The following is a 21338-nucleotide window of genomic DNA, read 5'->3' as shown; positions in this document are numbered from 1 at the left end:
CCAACACCACACTTCAAAAGCATCAATTTTTTGGTGCTCAGCTTTCCTCATAGTCCAACTCTCACATCCATACATGACCACTGGAAAAACCATAGCCTTGACTAGACGGACCTTTGTTGGCAGCGTAATGTCTCTGAATTTCAATATGCTATCTAGGTTGGTCATAACTTTCCTTCCAAATAAAGGTGCTTATATCTTTTCAAATTATATACAGCTCTGTTTGGGTATATGCCCAGGAGTGGGACTGCTGGATCATATATTAACACTGTTTTTAGTTTTTTTGAGGAACATCCATAGTTTTCCACAATGGTTGCACCAGTTTACATCCCCACCAACAGTGTAGGTGTTTTTCTCCACACCCCTCCAGCATTTGTTACTTGTAGACTTGTTAATGATGGCCATCCTGGTGTGAAATGATTCTTCATTGTAATTTTGATTTGCATTTCTCTATTAATTAGCAATATTAAGCATCTTTTTGTAAAATTGATTTTTTTAGAAAAATAGCATTCAGAGACTGAGAAAAGGTAAAATGAACAGTATCCCAGGCAGGTAGAGTAGACAGCTATCGCCAATCCCTTCCTATCCTGCCTCCCTATACTGCACAGCCTAGAAACCTAAGAGTGCATTTCCTAGACCTTCTTGTACCTGGGTGTGTTTTAAATTCCCCAATACGTGTGTAAGAAGCTTTTGTTGAATTTGGAACTGCGTTAAGTGACAGAGAAGTGAAGCAACATATGATGACTTAGGAAGTCATCGCTATGGCTGTGGCTTCCCCTTCCCTAGATCTTGGCTAAGGAATTGTGTTCTCAGAACCAATAGTTAGGACAGCTTCCTATTTCCCCACTTCTCTAATGTGGCAGAGATAATAGTTTTCTTGGTGAAAGCTGTGCCTGACTTACATCAATCTTCATTCAATAACCAGCTCCAAGTAAGCATGCACACGTGCTAAGTTGCTTCAGGTGTGTCCAATTCTTTGTGACCCTCTCTGGACTGTAGCCCGCCAGGCTCCTCTGTCCATGGGATTCCCCAAACAAGAGTACTGGAGAAGGGTTGCCGTGTCCTCCTCCAGTGGATCTTACCCAACCAGGGATCGAACTCCTGTCTCTCAAGTCTCCTACATTGGAGGGCGGGTTCTTTACCCTTAGTGCCACCTGGGAAGCCCAGGCTTAAGTATAGATCACTACAATTTGTGAGTCTTATTTGCAGTAGGCTCTGTAAAGTATACTGGTCCAGCCCTGAGCTGATGTCCCAAGGAGGGCTGCTCTTGAATGTTAAGTGCATAGTAGATACAGCATTTCTTCTTGTCCCTCATCATTGGGGCCCCTTGTCCTGCATTTGTGAAATTCCCTCAGGTTATGAATCTAACCTATAGGGCTTATCATCCTCTATGAAAGCCGAAGTGCTAGGAACTTTCTTTCCCACATTCCTTGCAGCCAGAAAATCAGTATACGGACCAGGCTCTGCCAGTCTGGCACACCAGCCTCAAAGATAGCTAGAAACAGTGGTTTCAGGAAGATCACTTGCTGGAAAAGCAGTGGCCGCAGGGGTAGTGAGCAGTCTAACACTCAATGCTGGTTGAATCATCAACACAGGCTTCACTTCCAGCATTCTGCAGCCATGGTGCTCGTGTCCTTGTCACCAGACCAATTCTGTAACTTGACTTTAGCTGTTTCTCGTTGTGTGACCCAGAATGTGAGTCTTCGCTTCAGTTCTCCCACTGATTCTGTGAGCACCTTAATATCCTTTTAATAAATTTCTTTCTGCCTAAAACATTCAGAACTAGTTTTTGTTGCTTGAAATTAAGAATCTTGATGGAGGGACTTCCCTGGTAGTCTAGTGGTTAAGACTCTGTGCTTCCACTGCGGGGGCAAAGGTTCCATCCCTGGTCAGGGAACTAACATCCCACATCCCAAGTGGCTGGAAAGAAAAAGAATCTTGATGGATACAAAGAAAGAAGAAACATCCTATCACTAGGTAGGGTTTTTGCCAGCAAGATTTGAAACTTAAGGAACACACTTTTCATTACTGAAGTATGGCCAACTGATAGCATGGATCCATCTATGCTATTATACGTCTTACTTATATTAGTTAGGGTTCTTTGGATACATCTATATATCTGTATAACAAATTGTTAATTATATATATATGTATGTGTGTGGGTGTAACAGGCTCATGCAATTATGGAGGCTGAGAAGTCCCATAATCTGCTGTCTACAAGCTGCAGACACAGGAAAACTGATGATGGTGATGCAATTCAGTCTGAGTCCAAAGGCCTGAGAACCAGGGGAACCAATGGTTTAAATCTCAGCCTGAGCAACAGAGAAGACAAGATGAGATGTCCTAGTTGAAGCAAGTACAAAGCAAAAAGGGAGGAATTCCTCTTTCTTCAAATTTTTGTTCTATTCAGGTCTTCAACAGGTTGAATGATGCCCACCCACATTGGGGAGGGCAAGCTACTTTGCTGAGTCCACTGATTCAAGTGCTAATCTCATCCAGAAAATCTTATCCATTCATCCAGATATAATATTTAATCTGGGCACTCCATAGCCAGTCAAATTGGCACATAAAATTGACCATGATATACTACATCAATGAGGATTCTTTTGGTTTAAAAAAACCTCAATTCAAACCATATTAGGCACAATGGGAAAAATATTTTGGGCTCATGCAAATCTGTTGATTTGAAGTGAGTTAGGAATACAGGTCGGAGAAGGCAATGGCAACCCACTCCAGCACTCTTGCCTGGAAAATCCCATGGATGGAGGAGCCTGGTAGGCTGCAGTCCATGGGGTCACTAAGAGTCGGACACGACTGAGCAACTTCACTTTCACTTTTCACTTTCATGCAGTGGAGAAGGAAATGGCAACCCACGCTAGTGTTCTTGCCTGGAGAATCCCAGGGACGGGGGAGCCTGGTGGCTGCCGTCTGTGGGGTTGCACAGAGTCGGACACGACTGAAGCGACTTAGCAGCAGCAGGAATACAGGTGGCGTGCAGAAACTCTTTCCCTACTTTGTCTCTGCTTTTAGGGCTTTTGTTTGTTTCACTTTGGTTTTATCTTTTGCACATTGGTTTCATTTTTTCCTCGTTGGAAACTGGCTTTCTCTGCATAGCAAGAAATGTGACCAGCAGGTCCTAATTTTTTCAGTGTACAACTTCCACCCTGGAGAAGAACAAATGCTATCAATTCAAGCCTGAAGAATCCTGGAGAAGGAGGTTAGTTGGCTTGACTAGAATGAAGTGCCCTCCTCAGACCAATTTGCTGTGGCCAGGAGGGATGTAGTTCGGTAAATATATGGTCTTTGCCATGATGTCTCCCATGAATGGTGAGAAGGGAGGAGTTAGTTTCCAAAAGAAGGGAGAAGTGCTAGATGTGTAATACCACAGCTATTTCTTACGGTATACCTGGTGATCAAACACACATATACGGAAGGCACACACATGCGCTCTTTCTTCTCACACATACTTTCCCCCAAATTCCCTATATAATACAATGCAATTAAGCCATATACAACTTCAAAAGCATCCACATTCAAAATTACATCTGACTGTTGCATCCATCTCTGAGTACAGAATCTTTAGGTGATGTCTAATCTCAGTCTTGGACTGCAAGGAGATCCAATTGGTCCATTCTGAAGGAGATCAGCCCTGGGATTTCTTTGGAGGGAATGATGCTGAAGCTGAAATTCCAGTACTTTGGCCACCTCATGCGAAGAGTTGACTCATTGGAAAAAACTCTGATGCTGGGAGGGATTGGGGGCAGGAGGAGAAGGGGAAGACAGAGGATGAGATGGCTGGATGGCATCACTGATTAGATGGATGTGAGTGTGAGTGAAATCTGGGAGTTGGTGATGGACAGGGAGGCCTGGTGTGCTGCGATTCATGGGGTCGCAAGGAGTCGGACACAACTGAGCGACTGAACTGAACTGAACTGAATCTCAATCAGATTCAGATCTTACAATTTGTGGCTAACATGCTATGTTTAATTATAAGCAATACATGGTATATACAACAGTACAGGAAAAATGGGGTGACCTTGTGGGCAGAATTATTTGTTGTTGTTGTTTAATAGTTAAGTCGTGTGCAACTCTTAGCCCACCAGGCTCCTCTGTCCATGGGATTTCCCAGGCAAGAATATTGGAGTGGGTTGCCATTCCCTTCTCCAGGAGATCTTCCCAACCCAGGGACCAAACTTGGGTCTCTTGCATTGCAGATGCATTGTTTACCACTGAGCCACCAGGGAAGCCTGGGATGAATTACAGTCTTCAAAAACTCATACTGTGAAGACCTAAGTCTCTGGACTTCAGAATGTGACTTTTTGGAGATCGGGTCTAAAGAGGTAATTAAGTTAAAGAGGTTATTAGAGGCAGGCTCTAATTAAATAAGACTGGTGGGCTTACAAGAAGAGGAAACTTGGCCATAGACACGTACAGTGTAAAAATACAGGGAGAAGACAGTCAAGTATTAGCCAACGAAAGAAGCTTGGAAAAAACCAATATTGTCAGCACCTTGATCTCGGAATTCTAGCCACCAGAACTATGAGGAAATAACTTTCTCTTGTTTAAGCCATCCAGTCAGTGGTACTTTGTCATGGTATTCCTAGCAAAGTAGTAGAGACATCAGTTAAATCTCTCATTTTAAAAAGGGGGAAGATAAGGTACAGCATACAGATATATTCCAAGCCCTGAGAGAATATGGTAAGGAAGGCCTTCACGTTTCATATTCGTTCATTCATTAACTCATTTTCCTGATAAGGGCACCACATTTATACTTCTAGAATACCCTTCACATGACAGTTTATATGAATGGTGCCTCCAGCAGGTGGGCACTGAGCAACCTGTGCAGCTCTGTGTAGAGCTCGGTTCCTTCCAGTAAGTAAATCCCTTTGTTAAAGAATCTGGGGATCCCAGGTTATAACCACCAAGTGATTTTCCTTGTCCAAGATCCTTCAGAGACACTCCATGAAAGAGGAAACAGAGAGAATTCCTCTCCAGGGAGCTGTTCCAATTCAGTGTCACTCGTTGTACTGGTGAAATATTTAGGACTGGAGATTGCCTTAGGGGTTGCATAATAGATCCCTGTTATGTTTTGTTTTTGTTTCTTGGCAATACAATTTCCCTAAGCGTTAAATTAGTTGGTTGCCATTTAACTTCATTTAGGGGAAATCCTATTATTGTCAACGGTTTTGATTGTCCATTGCTCCATAACAAATGCTCCTAAAACTTGGTGAATTAAACCAACCACCATAGCTATTTATCTCTCACAATTCTTTGAGTTGACTGTGCTCAGCTAGACAGCTCTTCTTTCCTTTGTGGGATTAGCTAGGGTTTCAGTGATCCCAGGTTCAAATGGGAAGAAACATTTGAAGATGCTCCCTCATCTGACTGGCAGTTGGCCGGGAGCTCAACATCTGGGACTGTTGGCCAGAGTTCTTCAGTCTTCCTTCACATGGCTTCTCCACGATCTTGAGGTTCTTAAAGCATGTCAGCTGGGTTCCAAGAGAAAGAGTTCCAAGTACAGGAAGTAGATGCTACAGATCTCTTAGCCCCTGCCTCAACAGTTCAACATCAATCCCCTCACATTCTCTCAGTCAAAGAAAATTGCGGGGCCAGGCTAGATTCCAAGGGAGAGGAAATATGATTTAGATCTCAATGGGAACACTGACAAAGAATTTACAGCCGTCTTTTATTTCACCACAGCAACCGATGCTGTAAAATACAATCTGAAAACCCTTGATCAAAACTTTGCTAAGGAGAGCCAGGATCTCATACCAGTTTACCTGGGTTCTGCCACTCACCAGCTAGAATCACTTAATCTCTCTCTGTCTTTGAATTGATGAGTAAGTGTATATAAAAAGGGCTTCCCAGGTGGTGCAGTGGTAAAGAATCTACCTGCCAATGCAGGAAATGCAGGAGATTCTGGTTCGATCCCTGGGTTGGGAAGATCCCCTGGAGTAGGAAATGGCAACCCTCTCCAGTATTCTTGCCTGAAAAATTCCATGGACAGAGGAGCCTGGCGGGCTGCTATCCAAAGTGTCGCAAAGAATCGGACATGACTGAGTGACTAACACACACACACACACACACACACACAGAGTTGATTTACAATGCTGTGTTAATTTCTGCTGAACAGCAAAATGACTCAGTTATACACATATCTATATTCTTTTCTGTTATGATTTATCCTAGGATATTGAATATAATTCCTGTGCTATACAGTAGGACCATGTTGCTTATCCATCCTATAAGTAATAGTTTACAACTGTGAATCCCAAACTCCCAGTCCATCCCTTCCCCTCTTCCCCTCCCCTTTGGCAACCATAAATCTGCCCACATTGCCTGTAAGTTTGTTTTGTAGATAGATTCATTTACACCACTTGAGATTCCACATCTGCTAGTATTTGTCTTTCTCTTTCTGACTTGCTTCACTTACTATGATAATCTCTAGGTGTATCCATGTTGCTGCAAGTGGCATTATTTTGTTCTTTTGTGGCTGAGTAGTATTCCATTGTATATATGTACCACGTCTTCTTTATCCATTCATGTGTTGATGGACACTTAGTTTGTTTCCACGTCTTGGCTGTTGTGAATAGTGCTGCTATGAACACAGGGGTGCCTGCATTTTTTCGAATTATAATTTTCTCCAAGTGTATGCTCAGGAGTGGAATTGCTGGATCACATGGTAATTCTATTTTCAGCTTTTTAAGGAGTTGCCATACTGTTCTCCATACTGGCTGTACCAACTTACATTCCCACCAAGACAGAAGGAAGGTTCCTCTTTTTCCATACCCTCTCTAGCATTTGTTGCTTGTAGACTTTTTAGTGATGACCAGTCTGACTGGTGTGAGGTGGTACCTTACTGCAGCTTTGATTTGCCTTTATTTAATAATTAGAGATGCTGAGCATCTTTTCATGTACCTGTTTGCCATCTGCATGTCTTCTCTGGAGAAATGGCTACTTTGGTCTTCTGTACATGATCATTAAATGAAATAAGCATCATAATTAGCTTTATGGTCCAGAAAGCCTTCTTTTTGTAGCTAAGAAAGACTAAATTGTTTTCCTTTATTTTTCACTTTAGAAACAATTTTATGTGCAAATAATCTATAATGTATTACCCATATATGCAATTCAAAAACAATGACCAGTTTTTAAAAATTAAAAAAAAATTTAAATAGGTCCTGGAGTCCTGGGAGAATAAAGCTTATTCTACTAGGAGTCTTAACTAAGAATTAAGTATTCCCAGGATTTCCTGTGTGGTCCAGTGGCTAGGACTCTATGCTCCCAATGGATGGGGCCTGGGTTTGATCCCTGGTCAGGGAACTAGATCCCACATGCTGTAACTAAGACTCAATGCACCCAAATAAAATAAATGAAACATATTTTTTAAAAAAGAATTAAGTATTTCCCAAAGTGGAAATTATATAGTGCTATTTCAGGAACAGACTATTCAACTGATCCCCAATATTCACAAATGCCTACCATAATATTCATACTCAAGCCAGATCAAAACAGTCCAACATAATTAGGTCTCAATATATCAAACCATTATGTTCTTCTAAGATGCTAATAAACCAAAATTGGAAATACTAAAATCAAAAGAAGAGATACTGCCTGAGGGTAGTTATCATACAGATTGCTAGTTCCTTATTTATCCTTTCTAGAACATTAAGGGAATATTTTACTGCAAAGAAAATTATTATTTTATATATTACTTGTCATGAATTTGTCATTAATTACTACATAAATGGCAACCACCCTCTTCCAACAACATGAGAGATGATGCTACACATGGACATCACCAGGTGGTCAATATCGAAATCAGATTGATTATATTCTTTGCAGCTGATGATGGAGAAGCTCTATACAGTCAGCAACAACAAGATTGGGAACTGACTGTGGCTCCGATCATGAACTCCTCATTGCCAAATTCAGACTTAAATTGAAGAAAGTAGGAAAAACACTAGACCATTCAGGTATGACCTAAATGAAATCCCTTACGATTATACAGTGGAAGTGAGAAATAGATTCAAGGAATTAGATCTGATAGATGGAGTGCCTGAAGAACTATGGATGGAGGTTTATAACATCGTACAGGAGGCTGTGATCAAAATCATCCCCAAGAAAAAGAAATGCAAAAAGGCAAAATGGTTGTCTGAGGAGGCCATACAAATAGCTGAGAAAAGAAGAAAAGTAAAAGGCAAAGGAGAAAAGGAAAGATATATCCATCTGAATGCAGAGTTCCAAAGAATAGCAATGTGCGATAAGAAAGCCTTACTAAGTGATCAATGCAAAGAAACAGAGGAAGTCAATGGATGGGGAAAGACTAGAGAGTTCTTCAAGAAAATTAGACATACCAAGGGAACATTTCATGCGAAGACGGGCACAATAAAAGACAGAAACAGTATGGACCTAACAGAAGCAGAAGATATTAAGAAGAGGTGGCAAGAGTGCACAGAGTGAGTGAGTGAGTGAAGTCACTCAGTCGTGTCCGACTCTTTGTGACCCCATGGATGGTAGCCTACCAGGCTCCTCTGTCCATAGGATTTTCCAGGCAAGAGTACTGGAGTGGGTTGCCATTTCCTTCTCCAGGAGATCTTCCCAACCCAGGAATCGAACCCAGGTCTCCCACATTTTAGGCAGGCACTTTACCATCTGAGCCACCAGGGAAGAGAATACACAGAAGAACTATACAAAAAAGATCTTAATGGCCCAGATAACCACGATGGTGAGATCATCACTCACCTGAAGTCAGACATCCACGAATGTGAAGTCAAGTGGGCCTTAGGAAGCATCACTATGCACAAAGCTAGTGGAGGTGATGGAATTCCAGTTGAGCTATCTCAAATCCTGAAAGATGATGCTATGAAAGTGCTACACTCAATACGCCAGCACATTTGGAAAACTCCAGCAGTGGCCACAGGACTGGAAAAGGTCAGTTTTCATTCCAATTCCAAAGAAAGGCAATGCCAAAGAATGCTCAAACTGTTGCACAATTGGACTCATCTCATACACTAGCTAAGTAATGCCCAAAATTTACCAAGCCAGGCTTCAACAGTATGTGAACCATGAACTTCCAGGTTTTCAAGCTGGATTTAGAAAAGGCAGAGGGACTGGATATTAAATTGGTAACATCTGTTGGATCATAGAAAAAGCAAGAGAATTCCCAAAAAATGTCTGCTTCATTGACTATGGTAAAGCCTTTGACTGTGTGGATCACAATAAACTGTGGAAAATTCTGAAAGAGATGGGAATACCAGACCATCTTACCTGCCTCCTGAGAAATCTGTATGCAGGTCAGGAAGCAACAGTTAGAACTGGACATGGAAAAAGAGACTGGTTCCAAATTGGGAAAGGAGTACGTCAAGGCTGTATATTGTCACCCTGCTTATTTAACTTCTATGCAGAGTACATCATGTGAAATGCCAGGCTGGATGAAGTACAAGCTGGAATCAAGATTGCCAGGAGAAATGTCGATAACCTCAAATATGCAGATGACATCACCCTTATGGCAGAAAGTGAAGAGGAACTAAAGAGCTTCTTGATGAAAGTGAAAGAGGAGAGCGAAAAAGTTGGCTTAAAGCTCAACATTCGGAAAAAGATCATGGCATCCGGTCCTGTCACTTCAAGGCAAATAGATGGGAAACAATGGAAACAGTGACAGACTTTATTTTGGGGGTTCCAAAATCACTGCTGATGGTGACGGTAGTCATGAAATTAAAAGATGTTTCCTCTTTGAAGAAAAGCTATGACCAACCTAGACAGCATATTAAAAAGCAGAGACACTACTTTGCCAACAAAGGTCCATCTAGTCAAAGCTACGGTTTTTCCAGCAGTCATGTATGGATGTGAGAGTTGGACCATAAAGAAAGCTGAGTGCCAAAGACTTGATGCTTTTGAACTGTGGAGAAGACTCTTGAGAGTCCCTTGGACTGCAAGGAGATCCAACCAGTCCATCTTAAAAGAGAACAGTCCTGGGTGTTCATTGCAAGGACTGATGTTGTAGATGAAGCTCCAATACTTTGGCCACTTAATGCAAAGAACTGACTCATTGAAAAAGACCCTGATGCTGGGACAGATTGAAGGTAGGAGGAGAAGAGGATGACAGAGGATGAGATGATTGGATGGCATCACTGACTCAGTGGACATGGGTTTGGGTGAACTCCGGGAGTTGGTGATGGACGGGGAGGCCTGGTGTGCTGCAGTCCATGGGGTCGCAAAGAGTTGGACTGAGCGACTGAACTGGGCTGAACTACATAAATGCTGTCTACCGCCGCTGACCAAATGGCATGGCCATTTTGTGTCCACAGTTCACTTCTGTATTTGCAAACATAATTTTCATGAATTATAGAAGTGTGTCTCTCAGCGAAGGTTTAATATTGAGATGCATCCATACTACCTGCTGTCCCACAGATGACGATGTAGAGAGAAGTACTTGCATCCATTTCTGAGTGATCTTATGTGAAAAAATCAATAATGTAGAAGTTCTACGTCTCCATAGGAGATTTCCAGATTCAATTAAAGAAATGGTTTCAAGCAGTAAGAGTTTCAAGAACCATCTTCCATATCAACATACTGTTGTGCATTCTGTACCATTTTGTCTTCCAGCTACTTTCCTTCACCTGAAAGAAGGGCCCAGATAAGATGGATGCTTTGCTCGACTGCTTTAATGTTCTGAACTTTACGTAGTTTTTTATTTTTCTTCAACTTGTTCATTATAAATTTAGCTTGGCATTTCTGTTTGGTCTCTTCAACTCTGTTCATTGCATCAGTGATTTTATTCCATAGCTCTCTCTGTTATTTGACAGTGAGAGCTATGGAATATGTTTTTCAAATTCAAGTGAATTACTGCTGTGAGTTTTATATAGTTGCTATCTGGAACGCTTTAGTCCATCTGATCTTGCTAGGATTTCATTCTTTTTGAAGTTTTTATGACACTTGGTTTTACAGAATCTGAACACCTTTGGAAACAAACATGATGCTGTGGCCTGGGCAAACAGGGCTGAACAGAAATAACACTTCTCTCTTGTTGAACTCGAAAGGGGACGTGCAGGCTTAAGATGAAGTGACGGAGCCCTGGCACAGAAAGTGCTTCTCCAAGATAGACTAAATTTAAAGTTCATTTAGCTGACATGAAATCTGTGGAATTCAGGTAAATAGGTAGGTGATGCTCTCTTTGGTGGTATATATGCTAAAATGGGAACAATACAGAGAAGATTAGCGTGGCCTCAGTGATGCTCAATGATGACACAAAAATTCATGAAGTGTTCTATATTAAAAAAAAAGTGAGAAACATTGCATTAGTCAGAACAGTCTAAATGTTCTGCAACAGAATGGTCCTTATTTCTTTACTTACTTCGACATATTTAAGCAAATGATCTAAATGAGAAAATACTATAAAGCCTCCTCCAGAAATAATTTATAAAAATCTTTTTAACTCACCTTGATTTATGCTTGATTTTTTTCCCCTTAAACACACAAGCACAGAGTCTCCTATAAGAAAGGATTATTCGGCTTAATTTGCTTGAGGACACTGAAATGTTAATAGAGCTTCCCAGGTGGCATTAGTGGTAAAGAACCCACCTGCCAATGCAAGAGAGGTAAGAGACATGGGTTCAGTCCTTGGGTTAGGTAGATCCCCTGGAGAAGTACATGGTAACCCACTCCAGTATTCTTGCCTGGAGAATCCTATGGACAGAGGAGCGTGGCTGGCTGCAGTCCATAGGGTTGCAAAGAGTTGGACGTGACTGAAGCAACTTAGCATGCATGCCCTCACTGAGATATTGATAAACTTTGAATTCCTAAGTATCTTCTACTATATTCCATTTTGCATGTAACTTGCGTCCTATCAGTCTAGTAAAAGTCTTTGTTGTTTCATTTTAGTTTTTGATTCTTCAACCGCAAGCTTAAAGAACATGGTTCACTTAAAGAGCATGAAACGTAGACTAGATGGAATCCATTTTTGCTTATAAATAATCTGATAGAAAATGAGGACAGAGCTATCTTTCAAGGTGTAATCATGACAGAACTTCAAGGAATCCTCGAGCAATAGTAACTTGCCAAGAAGATTCAAGACACTTTCATTAACTCTCAATATTCTTTATTCTTTAGTCCCATTCAATTGTATGTACACATTATTTTCCAGATTATTATGTCATAGACTGAGGTGAGAGGGAAATATTTGTTTTCAATATAGTCCAACAACTTTGGTAGCTAGGCTCCAAGATGGTATCCAATAATCCTCTCCTTTTGATATTTATTTATTTGCTATTTAAAAAATGTTACAACCAAAAGTTATTAAACACCCCAAGTGTCCATCAATTGATAAATGGATAAAATATAGTAATTCTATACAACAGAATAATTTTTCAGAAAAAAAATTTCCCAGTTTTATTGAGAGCTGATTGACATGTAATACTGTGCAAGCCTAAGGGATATAACTTGATAATTTGTTGTGCCTATATATTGCAAGGGCTTCCCTTATAGCTCAGTTAGTAAAGAATCTGCCTGCAATGCAGGAAACCTGGGTTCGATTCCTGAGTTGTGAAGATACCCTGGAGAAGGAAATGGCAATCCACTCTAGTATTCTTGCCTGGAGAATCCCACAGGCAGAGGAGCCTGGCAGGCTACAGTCCATGGGGTTACAAGAGTTGGACACGACTTAGCAACTAAACCACCACCATATGTTGCAAAATGATTGTCACAATAATTTTGTTAATAATTTAGTTAACTCCTCTTAAGAAGAGGTGGCAAGAATACACAGAAGAACTGCACAAAAAAGATCTTCACGACCAGATAATCACAATGGTATGATCACTCACCTAGAGCCAGACATCCTGGAATGTGAAGTCAAGTGGGCCTTAAAAAGCAACACTATGAACAAAGCTAGTGGAGGTGATGGAATTCCAGTTGAGCTGTTTCAATTCCTGAAAGATGATGCTGTGAAAGTGCTGCACTCAATATGCCAGCAAATTTGGAAAACTCCAGCAGTTGTGACAGGACTGGGAAATGTCAGTTTTCATTCCAATCCCAAAGAAAGGCAATGCAAAAGAATGCTCAAACTACCACACAATTGCACTCAGCTCACACGCTAGTAAAGTAATGCTCAAAATTCTCCAAGCCAGGCTTCAGCAATACGTGAACCGTGAACTCCCTGATGTTCAAGCTGGTTTTAGAAAAGGCAGAGGAACCAGAGATCAAATTGCCAACATTCGCTGGATCATGGAAAAAGCAAGAGAATTCCAGAAAAACATCTATTTCTGCTTTATTGACTATGCCAAAGCCTTTGACTATGTGGGTCACAATAAACTGTGGAAAATTCTGAAAGAGATGGGAATACCAGACCACCTGACCTGCCTCTTGAGAATCCTGTATGCAGGTCAGGAAGCAACAGTTAGAACTGGACATGGAACAACAGACTGGTTCCAAATAGGAAAAGGAGTACGTCAAGGCTGTATATTGTCACCCTGCTTATTTAACTTCTATGCAGAGTACATCATGAGAAATGCTGGACTGGAAGAAACAGAAGCTGGAATCCAGATTGCCAGGAGAAATATCAATACCCTCAGATATGCAGATGACACCACCCTTATGGCAGAAAGTGAAGAGGAACTAAAAAGCCTCTTGATGAAAGTGAAAGAGGAGAGTGAAAAAGTTGGCTTAAAGCTCAACATTCAGAAAACGAAGATCATGGCATCTGGTCCCATCACTTCATGGGAAATAGATGGGGAAACAGTGGAAACAGTGTCAGACTTTATTTTTTTGGGCTCCAAAATCACTGCAGATGGTGACTGCAGCCATGAAATTAAAAGACGCTTACTCCTTGGAAGAAAAGTTATGACCAACCTAGACAGCATACTGAAAAGCAGAGACATTACTTTGCCAACAAAGGTCTATCTAGTCAAGGTTATGGTTTTTCCAGTGGTCATGTATGGATGTGAGAGTTGGACTGTGAAGAAGGCTGAGCACCGAAGAATGGATGCTTTTGGATGTGAAGAATGGATGTGGTGTTGGAGAAGACTCTTGAGAGTCCCTTGGACTGCAAGGAGATCCATCCAGTCCATTCTGAAGGAGATCAGCCCTGGGTGTTCTTTGAAAGGACTGATGCTAAAGCTGAAACTCCAGTATTTTGGCCACCTCATGTGAAGAGTTGACTCATTGGAAAAGACTCTGATGCTGGGAGGGATTGGGGGCAGGAGAAGAAGGGGACGACAGAGGATGAGATGGCTGGATGGCATCACTGACTCGATGGACGTGAGTCTGAGTGAACTCCGGGAGCTGGTGATGGACAGGGAGGCCTGGTGTACTGTGATTCATGGGGTCGCAGATTCAGACACAACTGAGCGACTGAACTGAACTGAAACTACATAATTCATTTTTGTGCATGTATGGGAGGTGGGAATATTTAAGATTTACTCTCAATAACTTTCCTGGCCTTGTGATATTCATTCTCTTGTGTTCTTCCCCTCCACATTTAATCAAGACTGACTTGTGAGATCTTTAGAATTCTCCCGAAGTGGTCATATGAACCTACTGAGTGTAGGTCATAGAGTAGGCCTTCTGCTTTAGTCTCTTGTGTAACTTGCTTTTGAGGAATAAGTCACTATTTTATGAAGATTCTAAGTAACTCTGGGAGATACTCACATGGAAAGGAACTGAGGCCTCCTACCAACAGCTGACACCAACTTTCCCACTTGGAAGCAGATCCCATAATTCCAGTCAAGCTTTCAGATAACTACAACTCTAGTTGACATCTTAATTGCAATCTCATGAAAGATTCTGAACTTCCCTGCCAAAATCTCCTGCATTCCTGACCCACAGGAACTATGAGATGTAATAGTTTATTGTTGTTTTATGCCACTAAATTTTGGGGTAATTTGTTATATAGCAACAGATAATTAATTAATCTCCATTTTCAAGAATAATGACAGAAACCCTCAGGAAAGCAAGGACCTTAGGCCGATAACCATAAGGAACTGAACTGCCAACATTCAGTGAATTCAGATGAGATTATATCCCTTTTGGACACCTTGAATGTATCCCACTTCAACACTGTGAAATACTGAGCACATGACTCAGCTAACCTGTACCCATACTCCTTACTCGTGGGAACTGTGAGATAATAAATCTGTGTTGTTCTGAAAAAAGAAAAGTAATGGTAATCAGGGGAGCCTAGCCGTAATGTGGTCTGTAACAGTATAACAAAATTGCCGTCTCCAAATTTATCCCCAAAGATGTATAAAACAATAGTACATTTATTTTGTAAGTAAATTTGGGAAAAACTATCCTATTTAGTCCACAGAACTATTCCAAGAAGGCATTGCTAGTTTGAGGGGAACTATTCAGCAGATATTATGGAAAATGTCACAGGAAAGAGGTCTGACAAGCTTGGGAAGTACTAGGTGAAGCAAAGTTGAACAGACTTCTCTGTTTGATACAGGACTTCTTAGAGCCTCATGATGCTGACATGCACTGTGATTCTTCAAGGGAGGATTACAATACGAAACACTTCCTTTACTTAATTAACCAAGAAACCCTTTTTTTGGGAATCATCTAATGAGACTAAAATTCATGGAATATACTTGGGACACTGGCCAAAGAGAAATGACCCATACTGTATAATCCCCCTACTATCAATATTGTCTTTCAGAACCTTCTGAGATAATTGTGTCTGCTTCAAGTATATAGAACAAATAGAAGTGTAAGTTTTTTCTTGTATAATCTATACTAGAAAAAAATATGCATATAAAACCAAGTCACTTTGCTATAGAATTGAAACTAACACAACATTGTAAATTAATAGTACTTCAATTTGCAAAGAAAGCTTTAAATTTTATAAAACTGTAAAACATGGCAATAGAAAAATGAAATCATAGAACTCTCAAAGAAAATGGAGATATTATGAACAGCCTGGGCTTCTGTGGTGGCTCAGATGGTAAAGAATTTGCCTGCAATGGGGAGACCTGGGTTCAGTCTCTGGGTTGGGAACATCCCCTGGAGAAGAGAATGGCTACCTACTCCAGTATTCTTGCATGGAGAATTCCATGGACAGAGGAACCTGTAAAATGTCTTTTGCTGGGCAAAGACAGCCTCTTCAATAAATGGTGCTGGGAAAACTGGACAGTTACATGCAAAAGAATGAAATTAGAATACTTCCTAACACCATACACAAGTATAAACTAAAAATGGATTAAAGACCTAAATGTAAGACCAGAAACTATAAAACTCTTAGAGGAAAACACAGGCAGAACACTTGATGACATAAATCAAAGTGAGATCCTCTATGACCCACCTCCTAGAGTAATGGAAATAAAAACAAAAGTAAACAAGTGGGATCTGATTAAACTTAAAAGCTTTTGCACAGCAAAAGAAACTATAAGCAAGGTGAAAAGACAGTCCTCAGAATGGGAGATAATAATAGCAAATGAAACAACTGACAAAGGATTCATTTCCAAAATATACAAACAGCTCATACAACTCAATACCAGAAAAACAAATAACCCAATCAAAAAGTGGGGAAAAGACCTAAACAGACATTTCTCCAAAGAAGACATACAGTTGGTTAACAAACACATGAAAAGATGCTCAATGTCATTCATTAGTAAAAAATGCAAATCAAATTACAATGAGATATCACCTCACACCAATCAGAATGGCCCTCATCAAATAGTCTACAAACAATAAATGCTGTCGAGGGTGTGGAGAACGGGGAACCTTCTTGCAGTGTTGGTACAGCCACTATGGAAGATGGTATGGAGATTCCTTAAAACCTAGAAATAAAACCACCATATGACCCAACACTCCTATTCCTACCATATACCCTGAGGAAACCAAATGGAAAGAGATACATGTATCCCATTGTTCATTGCAGCACTATTTACAATAGCTAGAACACGGAAGCAACCTAGATGTCCATCGACAGATGAATGGATAAAGAAGTTGTGGCACATATACACAAGGTAACAGTACTCAGCCATAAAAAGGAACACATTTGAGTCAGTTCTAATGAGTTGGATGAAGCTAGACCCTATTATACAGAGTGAAGTGAGTCAGAAAGAGAAAGATCAAGATCATTTTCTAATGTGTATATACAGAATCTAGAAAAATGGTACTGAAAAATGTATTTACAGGGCAACAATGGAGAAACAGACACAGAGAAAGGACTTCTGGACATGGGGAGAGGGGAGGAGAGGGAGGAGAGATGTATGGAGAGAGTAACATGGAAACTTACATTACCATATGTAAAATAGATAGTTAACAGGAATTTGCTGTATGGCTCAGGAAACTCAAACAGGGGCTCTGTATCAACCTAGAGGGGTAGGATGGGGAGGGGGATGGGAGGGAGGTTCAAAAGGGAGGGGATATATGTATACCTATGGCTGATTCATGTTGAGGTTTGACAGAAAACAGCAAAATTCATAAAGCAATTATCCTTCAATAAAAAAATAAATTAATTAAAAAAATGTCTTTTGCCCATTTTTCTGATTGGTTGCTTTTCATTTCATTCTCTTTGATGAGAAGCCATTCATTTTAAAGTGGCTAAATTCATCAGTCTTCTCCTTAACGCTATGCATTTATTTACATCTCTGCAAAATTCTTCTTAGCCAAAGTTCTTAAAGATATTTTGTTATATTTTCTTCCAAAGGTTTGGACTTTTTGCCCTATTTGTTTCAGTTCTTTGTATTTTTGGAATTTGATTTTAAAATGCTTTTATTTTATTTGTTTGGCTGCGGCAGGTTTTAGTGGCGGCATGTAGAATCTTTAGTTGCAGTTTCTGAATTGTTAGTTGCAGCATGTAGGATCTAGTTCTCTGACCAGAGATGGACCCTGAGTCCCCTGCAATGAGAGCATGGAGTCTTAGCCAGTGGACCATGATGGAGGCTTGAAAAAACGTTTTTAATATTTTCACTATTTCTAGTAGTAAGCTCCTATCAGTCCTTGAAGGTCCTTGCCACTTAATATTCACACCCTTGAGTAGTTTCCTCCCTCAATGAATCAGGGTTGGTTTCTATGACGGTAGTAGTGATGATGTGTGACTTTGAGACTAGATTATAAAAGGCATTGTGGCTTCAACCTCAGTACCTTGGGATGTTTGCTCTGGGGTAAATCAGCCACTAGGTTGTGTGAACTCAATCAGCGCTGAGAAGAAATCCACAAGGAAAGGAATGGAGGCCTCCTGCTAACAGCATGTACCAACTTGCCAACAAAGTGAGTGAGACATTAAAGTGCGTCCTCTAGCCACAGTCAAGCCTTCAGATGACTGCAGCCTCATTAGAGATTCTGAGGACCATTCAACAAAGCTGCTTTTGAAATTAAATGTAAGAGATAATAAATGTTTGCTGCTAAAACTGAATCAGTAAATTTTGGGGCAATTACTTATATAGCAATAGGTCATTAATACACTATTTAAATATATTGTTTCTCTATAAGTACTACTTTCGATGCATGCCAAAAAATTTGACCTGTAATATTTTAGTTTCAACCATTTTTTAAAATTTACTTTTTAAATTGAAGTGTAGTTGATTTACAATGGTATGATCTATTTTCTAGTTTCCATGATGATTTCTTCCTTGACCATCAATCATTTGAAAATACGTTTTTTAAATTTCCAGATTTTTAAATTGATCTGTTTGGTATTTTTCTTACATATTTTATCATTCTGGTAAAATAAACATAATGTGAGATTTGCCATTTGAAGCAATTTTAAATATACGATTCAGTGTTATTGGTTATATTCACCATGCTATAAAACCATCACCAAAACACTAAGATCTTAATATGACTAGACATATCTAAATAAATGGTTTACAGATATATCATTGTTTATAGTATCTTCCATTTTGTGTTATGAAAGATATTTCTGTATGGTTTCATTAGTTTAAAACATAGCTTTTTATATAGTTGGTCTTTCTAATATCTTCATAAATTTACAAAAATATTCCACATGGTTCTGTATTTCATAAAATGCCAATTATTTTAAAAATTTCCTTTAAATAATTTTAAAAAGACACTAATATTGGCCCAATGTGATTGGATTGTGCAAAGATTTTTTTAAGATGATAAGTTAATCAAATTTTATTTTTTTAAATAAAGAGATTTTATTAAAAAAACAAAACAAAACAAAAACTAAGATCATGGCATCTGGTCCCATCACTTCATGGAAAATAGAAGGGGAAAAAGTGGAAGCAGTGACAGATTTTCTATTTGTACGCTCTGAAATCACTGCGGATAGTGATTGCAGCCATGAAATTAAAAGATGCTTGCTCCTTGGAAGGAAACCTACGACAAGCCTAAACAGACTATTAGAAAGCAGACATGACTTTTCCAACAAAGGTTTGTCTAGTCAAAGCTATGGTTTTTCCAGTAGTCATGTACAGATGTGAGAGTTGGACCATAAAGAAGGCTAAGCACAGAAGAATTGATGCTTTTTAATTGTGGTGCTGGAGAAGAGTCTTGAGAGTCTCTTAGATTGCAAAGAGATCAAATCAGTCAATCCGAGATAAATCAATCCTGAATATACATTAGAAGGGCTGATGCTGAAGGTAAATTTCCAATACTTTGGCCACCTGTTGCACAGAGCTGACTCATTAGAAAAGACCCTGATTCTGGGAAAGACAGAAGGCAACAGGAGAAGGTGGAGGCAAAGGATGAGATGGTTAGATAGCCTCACTGACTCAATGGACATGAGTCTGAGCAAACTCCAGGAGATAACGGAGGACTGCTGCAGTCCATGGGGTCGCAGAGTTGGACATGACTTAAACTGAACAACAAAACATCAAGAACAAAGAGAAGATTAAAAAGCAATGAGATCCACTGAGTTGTACACATAAAGATGGGTAAAATGGTAAATACTATGTTACGTATATTTTATCAAAGAAAGTTCTGAGAAGCTTAACTAAGGTCAGCAGTTCTAAATCAAAACTTTCACCAATCTCTGTAACTTGCAGGCATGTGTGTGTATGTGTGTGTGCACGCGCATACTCAGTCATGTCCAGCTCCTTGTGACCCCATGGACTGTAGCCTGCCAGACTCCTCTGCCGATGGAATTTTCCAGACAAGAGTACTGGAACGGGTTGCTATTTCCTACTCCAGAGGATCTTCCTGAGCCAAGAGATCAAACTTGCCTCTTGGGCATCTTCTGCACTAGCAGGCAGATTCTTTATCACTGAGCCAGTGGGAAGCCCAAAATATGGAGATGCCGGGGATTGAACCCGGGGCCTCATACATGCAAAGCATGCGCTCTACCACTGAGCTACATCCCCTGAGCAACTTTTGGCACAGTGAATTTCAATATGGTGAATACAGCCAGGAATCTTGCTGCATATACCAGTCCTCCCAGTTACCCTACTGTTGGTTTTTCTGGCAGTCAAGGGTTCCTAAATTTCTCTAGTGAAATTAAACAAAGGAAAATATCCAGGATTTTTAGACTCTATTGTTACTTGCCTAGACTTCCAGTCATTGCTATTTCCTTTTTCCTGGTTGTACGTTTAATTCCCAAAGATGATGCCGTGAAAGTGCTGCACTCAACATGCCAACAAATTTGGAAAACTCAGCAGTGGCCATAGGACTGGAAAAGGTCAGTTTTCATTCCAATCCCAAAGAAGGGCAATGCCAAAGAATGCTCAAACTACCCCACAATTGCACCCATCTCACATGCTAGTAAAGTAATGCTCAAAATTCTCCAAGCCAGGCTTCAGCAATACGTGAACCGTGAACTCCCTGATGTTCATCTGGTTTTAGAGAAGGCAGAGGAACCAGAGATCAAATTGCCAACATCCGCTGGATCATGGAAAAAGCAAGAGAATTCCAGAAAAACATCTATTTCTGCTTTATTGACTATGCCAAAGCCTTTGACTGTGTGGATCACAATAAACTGTGGAAAATTCTGAAAGAGATGGGACTATCAGACCACCTGACCTGCCTCTTGAGAAATCTGTATGCAGGTCAGGAAGCAACAGTTAGAACTGGACATGGAACAGCAGACTGGTTCCAAATAGGAAAAGGAGTGCGTCAAGGCTGTATATTATCACCCTGCTTATTTAACTTCTATGCAGATTGAATCATGAGAAACGCTGGATTGGAAGAAACACAAGCTGGAATCAAGATTGCCCGGAGAATATCAATACCCTCAGATATGCAGATGACACCACCCTTATGGCAGAAAGTGAAGAGGAACTAAAAAGCCTCTTGATGCAAGTGAAACAGGAGAGTGGAAAAGTTGGCTTAAAACTCAACATTCAGAAAACGAAGATCATGGCATCCAGTCCCATCACTCCATGGGAAATAGATGGGGAAACAGTGGAAATAGTGTCAGACTTTATTTTTTTGTGCTCCAAAATCACTGC

General features: G+C 40.3%; 2 non-coding genes and 1 pseudogene across 2 annotated transcripts; 1 reads left to right on the top strand and 2 right to left on the bottom strand.

The window, feature by feature from the left end:
* Positions 1 to 10542: 10542 nt before the first annotated feature.
* LOC138432841 (probable ribosome biogenesis protein RLP24 pseudogene) lies at positions 10543 to 11358 on the bottom strand (annotated as a pseudogene).
* Positions 11162 to 11273, top strand: LOC138431577 (U6 spliceosomal RNA). The gene has a single exon (XR_011253738.1). It is a non-coding gene; the product is annotated as a U6 spliceosomal RNA (small nuclear RNA).
* An 8825-nt stretch (positions 11359 to 20183) lies between the features above and the next one.
* Positions 20184 to 20255, bottom strand: TRNAA-UGC (transfer RNA alanine (anticodon UGC)). Its single transcript has one exon. It is a non-coding gene; the product is annotated as a tRNA-Ala (tRNA).
* Positions 20256 to 21338: the final 1083 nt, after the last annotated feature.

Source organism: Ovis canadensis, chromosome 1 (assembly GCF_042477335.2).
Source record: "Ovis canadensis isolate MfBH-ARS-UI-01 breed Bighorn chromosome 1, ARS-UI_OviCan_v2, whole genome shotgun sequence".
NCBI lineage: Eukaryota > Metazoa > Chordata > Mammalia > Artiodactyla > Bovidae > Ovis > Ovis canadensis.
The sequence above is the reverse complement of the archived record's forward strand: the minus strand, read 5'-3'. Positions and strand labels throughout refer to the sequence as shown.